Source organism: Mytilus californianus, unplaced genomic scaffold (genome assembly GCF_021869535.1).
Source record: "Mytilus californianus isolate M0D057914Y unplaced genomic scaffold, xbMytCali1.0.p SCAF_1, whole genome shotgun sequence".
NCBI classification, from domain to species: Eukaryota; Metazoa; Mollusca; class Bivalvia; order Mytilida; family Mytilidae; genus Mytilus; species Mytilus californianus.
Window position 1 is genome coordinate 99,355,859 of NW_026262581.1, and position 8,369 is coordinate 99,364,227.

At 28.8% G+C, this 8,369-nt stretch overlaps 1 long non-coding RNA gene across 1 annotated transcript; it reads left to right on the plus strand.

Annotated features, from left to right (window-relative positions):
* The first annotated feature begins 7,419 nt into the window (after positions 1 to 7,419).
* On the plus strand, positions 7,420 to 8,369 carry LOC127727627 (uncharacterized). The gene is made up of 3 exons (XR_007993859.1): positions 7,420 to 7,483; positions 7,812 to 7,876; positions 8,200 to 8,369. It is a non-coding gene; the product is annotated as an uncharacterized LOC127727627 (long non-coding RNA).

Sequence of the window (8,369 nt, forward strand, 5' to 3'; positions counted from 1 at the left end):
AAACAAAATATTGAAATGTTATTTCAAAAATTTTCAAACCTTTTTCATACATAAAATAATTAAATTACTGAATGTGTTAAATAACAGACAAATTTCTATATTTAAAAAAAAAATATATAAAGGTATGCCTCTATGATTTTTTACATTTAAACTGTTCTAAAATGTAATTGATAAACCCTTTTTTTTTAAAGAAAATATTACATCAAGTAAAACAATGAAAAATGATGACTCAGTCTTACTGCATGAAAACACTGATATCTTACATGACGGTAGAGAACAAAAAATATTACTCAATTAGAAGGGGAGGTAACTCATACGAAATGGTGATACCAATCTGAAGCATGTCATTTGGTCTCTTGTGGAGAGTTGCCTCATTGGCAATCATACCACATCTTATTTTTATATATATTAATGTGCAACAACATGGCAAGCAAAAATAGTGATTGAAGATTAACCCAGGGTGAAACCCATACTTTACTTATTTAAGTTGTTTTTTTACTTTGGATGAGGTTGTAATACATTTCTCTGTAATTACTCCACAACAGACTGTCATTTGATTCAATGATGGACAGATTTTTTAAAAACATTTTGAACATTATCTTCTTAGCTCTATCAGTGCAAAAAATACATGTAGTTTTGTTTGTTGTACAAGTGTAAAAAACGATTATCATTAAAATTAGTTTTTTCAGATTCATATTGAATTAATTTTTCTAAAATTTTTCTATTTTCAATACATTGTGATTGTCAGATTGTAGAATAACATAGTTCTCGAAATTCATTTAAACACTTGGTCAAGTTCATTCAAAGTTTCATAGCAGAACACAAATGTTTTATCTAAAATGTAAATTTTTAGACTAAGCAAATATCAAATTATCATTTCAGAAATACATTGTGCTTGGAGCGCTGCGTCTTTACTAACATTTAACATAGTTACTTATTGGTGTATAAGCTTGCAGTAGAGTTGGTTAAATCTTCTGTTTGTTTCATTTGTTCTTTGGATGGTTCTATGGTTTATATGTATTCAGGATATGGTGTATATAATTCAAAAGGATCTTTAAATGTAATTCTGAAGTGAAATATATTTGATATTTTTACAGTCATTAAGATTTAAAAAAGCAATGTTAGAGCTAAATGCTGCTTTGAACTTTGAATCTGTACAATGGTCATTCTTTTTTTTATTTCTTATTTTTAAAATTATGTTACAAGCAATTATCTTAAATTCAAATCTAAATTTTATTTGACACATTATGATGCTTTGGAAATGGAAAAAGTAAAACACATATTTTTTGTATGCATGTTGTATTAAATTGAATTCAAGTGTAGTGAAAAATGATCCAAAAAGTATATATTTACTTCGGCTTCTTCAAAAATTGTTTCTATGCATCTGATTCTTCAGACAAAGCACTGATTGTTAACAAGGTAATGATATGAGGCACATATTTAGTCAAAATTATTGTATTTAAGGAGGTCCTGAAATTTCAATAATTATGATGAAATCAGTGCCTCATATAATCATGAAGTAAAAATAACATTTAAATACAGTCTTATGTGGATGTATCTCTTATTTATCATATACCAGGATAATCACTTAATGTTTTGACTAAAAGAAAAGAAAATTATATTAATAATTCCCAAATACCCAAACAAACTTTCATTTAGAGCTATCTGAAACTATCATCATCTCCCTGAGTGACGGCTTCAAACATCTCAACCTTAGGTTAATTTTCAATTCTCACCAACACTTTCATTCAGGCATTGAATGATTGGAACTTTAATTACTTTCAATCCTGTTTAACCCATTCTCCATACAAGCCTTTAGAAATTTATTTTGTCGAAGACTAAATTTGAGGTTCACCTGAATCCTAAAAGTTGAGTAACCCAGGAATAATAATGAATCCACAGACTCAGTAGATTCTTTTTGCTTTCAACAAACCTGTATTTAAACTCCATTATAAAGCTTGAAATGGTGCATATTAGTTATATATGAGTAATAATTTTGTTGTTTCTTTACACTGCTATAAACCAGTACTATGTATTAAGGGGGATAACTTGCTTCAAATATTTATTTTCTTATTAAATTCAAGTTTCTAAAAATGAGTTTTGGGAACAGGCTATTTATTATGTCTTTGTACATTTTGCGTCATATTTTACTAAAATTGTATTTTTATTCTTTTTTAAATCACTTAATGAAGTTACAGGAAACCTATTTTGGTTTTTACTGGGGATCTGTTTCATCTCCCAATAGCCAAAAAGATCTGTTTCCTGTAAGTCTGTATATTAAATGCAGAGCTCTGGTTCAGTTTTGACTGTTTAAGGAACCAGTGGTTTCCAAGAGTTACCTTGTGTCAGTCCATCTCTATTAATGACAAGATATCAGTGTTTTTCCTTCTTATCCAACAGAAGTCATCGTAAGCAGTCTTTTGAAAAATGAAATTTGCTGAAATCAATCAATATGCTTCTAAACATATGATAATTTTGGAACAGTTATTATTTAAGTATTATTTAAGTATTATCGTTTAAAAAATTTATTGAAGTGACACCTGAATTTCACCAACATGGTTGGCTTATCAAGTTTTTCGTACACAATTCCATTATGCATCATATTTGTATTTTTTTTATTTCAGTGTTTTTTGTGCCATGGACAGCCATTTTCAGTTTGCCTCAAAAAAGTTTTGTTGATATGTTTTGTTGATATGTTCACTTCTTTCAAGGCCTAGAAACTTAGTCATTTTCATCAAAATTTACAAAGAGCTGTTTTCTGCTCTTTGATCAAGTTGTTGTCTTTTTGACACATTCCCCATTTCCATTCTCAATTTTACCAATTTTGTGTAATCAACTCCTGCAGTTTTTAATCTAGATCCTTGAAACTTCACATAATGATTACACAAACATAGAAATTGTTCACCTGCTACTATGGAATTTTTTTTCCATTTTTCCCCAACAGGAATTTTTATCAGCAAAATATTTCAAAAGATTTGTTTTTAACCCAGATCTTTGGAATTTCAGATAGTTTGTATACCAGCTGAGGTTGAATGCCTGTCAATATGGAGTAATTTAAAGATTTTTCATTATTTTTATTTTTTATATTTCCATAATTTAAATTTCAGTATTGGCCATCCTCCATTTTTTAAGAAACAATCTGTGTAACTGAGCAGTTTGAGTCCATGATCCATTTATTGACCATACATGAGTACTGTACCATGAAAGTTAAGCACAAATTCACACCTATGTGCACTATTCACTGGTAGTTAACCTATAAAAGAAGAGGTATTAAACTATGCTTCAAAATATTTTTAAAAATGTGATTGATTCATTTTAAACAACTCATTCTTGCTGTACATTTTTGTTTTGTCTTCAATGAGAGATGCAGTTAGAAAATAGCTGGCAACAAAATTAAAAATGATTTTCTATTTTATACCATCACAGACTTGTTAATGACTGAATGTATTATACCTAGCCTATCACTTAAGGTATTGTGTTTGGAGTCCTAACAGGGCAAGGGGAGGTAATACCCCTGTTTAACTCCTCATACTGGAAGATCCCCAAGTGTTAGGCAATTACTAGACTTTTTTTTATTACATTTGTATAAGTATTTACATATCAGATGTCTGCTAACTGATGTATAAGCTATTATTTAGAGCTCTGTAAATAAAAAAAAATGTAAACATAGTTCTAAAAAATACCTTTAATGGGTGGAAGAAATTGGGGGTTACTGAAAACATTTGGTAAATTTTCAAAAAACAAGTAACATGTACAAAAGCACATCTGGTATTTTTGCATTATTTTATGACTGAATTTAATAAATTATTTGTATTTTACACATTGATAATTACTCCAGTTGCCGTGATTGGAAAAAGAAAATGTTGTGTGATGCTTTGGAACATTCTGGTGACAAATGTATATTTTATCAAATACATTCTGTACAATGGAAAGGACATTTTATTAATTTGATAAAATGGATTCAGTGAATTGATTAGCATAAACAATAAACACCTATATTGAAAAGCCTATTAAAGCAGTCACGATAGAAGATCCAAGGAAGAAGGCTAAATAAATCTTCAACTAAGTCTGAGGCTTTACCAAGAAAATAATAAGGCAAGTTTACTTAAGCCAAACAATTTGTATACATTCTCAAGAAATACTTGATAAAAAGTGAAAATCAAAACAACAAACAGCATCCTTCTTATTTTCTGCATGCAAAACACCATTGACCAATTAATTTACCAGTTTAATATTTTAAGATACCAGGTATATGAACAAGATTTTCTATTAAAATATCAATAGTAAATCCTGAGATGAATACAACTTCAAGGGGAGACTAGTACAATTAACAGGAAGATTTGTTTTCCATCTTTTATATAATGATATTGTACAAACTGGTGTTGATGTTATACTACATGTAATGTGTTCATGAAGTGTTTAGTAAATTTGAGGATGACAGTTGAATGGATTTGTAAAATGTATAATGTATCAATTTTAATTCCTTTTTAGGTTCCTTCTGTGATGCATTTTCATGGTGTGGGAATAAGACTTGGTGGTCTTATACAGCTAATATGATGGTAGGTACCAGTATATTATTCCTGTTTTGAAAAAAAAACCAACAAATGTATTATAAAAATTATTTGGAAACACTATGTCCTTTAGGCTTGAAGGTTTATAAGCTGTTGGTCAGAATTCTACTCTCTCTTCTATCAGTACCATTATATGAGTGAATTAAAGGATCTGAATTGATTACGTATGTAAAATTTTGTTGGATTGTTTGATTGGTGTCTTATCGATATATTTTCAGCATCTATTACATATATATAACCCATTTTCAATATAATATACATACAGTAAACCAACAGTGATTCTTTTAAACCATTTTCAATGACTAAACCATTTATATTTCAGGTTAGCATCACAGCTTGTCCATAGGGATTGAGGCTGGGAATGGTCATTGGAGCTGACTTTTATGGTGAGAAAAAACACAAAAGATTTATGTTATCTAAAATATTCTCCATATATAAAAATAAAGAGATTTGGTATGATTGCCAATGAGACAATTATCAACCAGAGACGAACTGACGTGGATGTAAGAGACTAAAGGTCACTGTATGGCCTTCAACAATGAGCAAAACCTATACTATATAAGAAAGCTATAATAGTCCCTGAGGTAACAAAATGTAAAACAATTCAAATGAGATAACCAACTGCCTGATATATGATAAAACAATAAATGAAAAAAAAATATTTCGGGCATCGACAAGCAGCTTGTTTTTCATTCTTTTTTGTGTAAAAACACTGGTAATTTATGGCAACAAATCTGTTTAAAACAAGGTAAACATAATGTTATATGCATAATAATTGTAATGCCCAGTCATTTATTCTAATGCATTCAATATTGTTTCAATTTTCATAGTTTTGACAGATGTGTTTAAGAATGTCTATTTCTTTTTCAGGTAACTTTTACTGTGGCTGCATAAAATAATTGTGTGATATAAGTGTAACAGTTAAGGATGAATTTCAGACAATTTTTGTGTATGTTTGAGAAAATGTTTATAGTTTTTTACAAAAAAAAAAAAAAAAAAAAAAAAAAAAAATAATGTAAAGATTCTCCATTTTCAACAATATTGGAAGTTGTAGGCTAAACTTGTATTTGAAATTTCTAAAATTTTTCTTTTTTCCATTAAAATCCATGGATATATTCTGGTATCTCTTCTCATGTCCATTATTGCCGTGACATTTTTTGTCATGCTTATGGAGACTAAACTGGTTTTTGGTATGTTGTTTTGTAATGGTGAGTTCATAGTTCAGATTCTATTCATTAATTTTTCCCCTGTAACTAGATTTAATTCGTACTTTGAAACTGAAGTGAAACAGACCAATTTGACAATTTTACTTGTAGACCTACATAAGATATCTTAATAATGGTCCATGTCTAGTCAAAACACTTTCAGTAGGTTTAGAATGGAGAATCTATATAAAAAAAAAAAAAGAAAGAAAGAAAAAAAAATGTTATTTTATTGAAATGTATTTTTGGGGTTTCCTGAATTGTTAGATATATATTTTTAGCTAAAAAAAAGTGAAGATTATTTCACAAAAGCATAGGAAAGGAACATCTTGGTGAATAAAGATTGATTTTTGGTGTGAAACACCATCTTCAGCCCGATTTGTTATATCTTGGTGGCCATTTTTGTTTATGGTTGAGATAGTTTGAGTAACTTCAGGCAGGAAAACTGGCAAAACTAGTCAATTAAGATTTGAGTCGAACACACCCACATGCTGGGTTTGAACTATCAACCTCAGTATTGACAGGTTGGTGATACAGTAGTTGGAACTACTTAAACCACTCTGCTATCAAGGTTCCTAGGCGAAAACTGATGTGCTTAAAATGTTATTCAAATGTGTTGGATTTTTTAAATCACATTATTTTTTAATTTTAATTATACCATTTTTGGTATTTTTGTTAAATATAGCAATGATAAGGAGTCTTAACAGGGTGAAATTTAGGTCAAAGGGAGGTAATTTATTATACCCCTGTTTAACTCCTCATACTTGAAATTTCCTCAATGTTAGGGAATATATAACTTTATTTACTGGAATATTCACATTTGTATATTTTTTTTTTAAATATCATATGCACACTAGCTAATATTGACTGTTATTTAGAGCTCTGTAAATAAAAAAAAAATGTAAACAGAGCTTTAAATAATAGATATGAAGGGTGGGAGAAATCATGGGTCACTACTGGTACAAGTGATTTGGTGAAATTTTCAAAAAAGGCGATTAATTGAAAGTGCATCTGATAATTTTTTTACACATGTATATAACTAATTTTTAAAAGTAATGTAAAAAAATGGATTGGCAATAAGATAATGAGGAAAGCCTACTTGGCAGCCAGGAAAGCAGCTCTAAGGAAGATGGTCAATTAAATCTTCAACTAAGTCTGAGGTTTTACCAAGAAAATAATAAGGCAAGTTTATTTAAGCAAAACAATTTCTATACATTCTCTAGAAATATTGGATAAAAGTGCATTTTATCTTTTGCATGCAAATGACCATTGAATTAATTTAGCAGTTTAATAATTTAAGTTGCCAGGTGCATGAACAAGATTTTCTATTAAATACAATAGTAAATCCAGATATAGGAATACAATTTCAATAGGAGACCAGTACAATTTACAGCCAGATTTGTTTATTCAATGGGAGATAACTCATTATAAAATATGCATATGATTTTTGTCCATTTGAAATTCAAATCTTAAACCCAAGACTCTTTTTTCTCCTTTCTTTTATATTAATTTTACAAACTGGTATTGGATGTTATACTATTGTGTACATGAAGTTAGAAATCAGAACAATGCTTGGTAAATTTTATGTTTACAGAAATGGATTTGTAAAATATATAATGTGTCAATTTTAATTTCTTTTTAGGTTCTTTCTGTGACATGTTTTCATGGTGTGGGAATAAGACTTGGTGGTCTAATACAGCTAATACTTAGGTATGTACCAGTATGTTATTCCTGTTTTGAACAAAATTACAAATGTATTATAAAAATTATTTGGAAAAATTGTCTTCTAAGCTTAAAGGTTTATAAGATGATGGTTTGAAGTCTACTTTTTCTTTAATAAGTACCGTTATACAATGTATTTAAGAATCTGATGTAATTAAGTAAAAGTTTGTTAAGTTGTTGGATTGCTGTCTAATCCATATCTTCTCAACATCTATTATACATTTATAGACTTTTTCTTTTTTATATACATACAGTATAGTGGTACCAACAATGACCCTTTTAACAATTTTGAATGACTAATCATTTTCTATTCCAGGTTAGCATCACAGCTTGTCTGTAAGGATTGAAGCTGGGAATGGACATTTGAGCTGACTTTTAATGGTAAGAACCAATATAAAGATTGATGAACTAATCATCAAAGAGCATGTTAATGCCCTAGATTTTTATTCTGCACAGATGTAGATCTTACATTTTAATGTTAATTGAATATATATTCTTGAAGGAGGTATCAAGATAAATATGGGAAGTCAAAACTTGTAATTTAGAAAATCATCTGTTATCTAAAATTGTCTCCATATATAAAAAAAAAAATGACATGGATGTAAGCAACTAAAGGTCGCGGTTAATTTTTCTTATGCATTATATATTGATTCAATTTTCATATAGGTTTGACATATATTTAAGAATAAATATTTCTTTTTCAGGTAACTTTTACTGTGGCTGCATAAAGATGATTGTGTGATATAAATGTAATCGTGAAAAATGTAATTCAGACAATTTTTGTGTATGTTTGAGAAAATGTTTATAATTTTTTACAAAAAAAAAAATATGTAAAGATTCTCCATTTTCAACAAGATTGGAAGTTGTAGTTTAA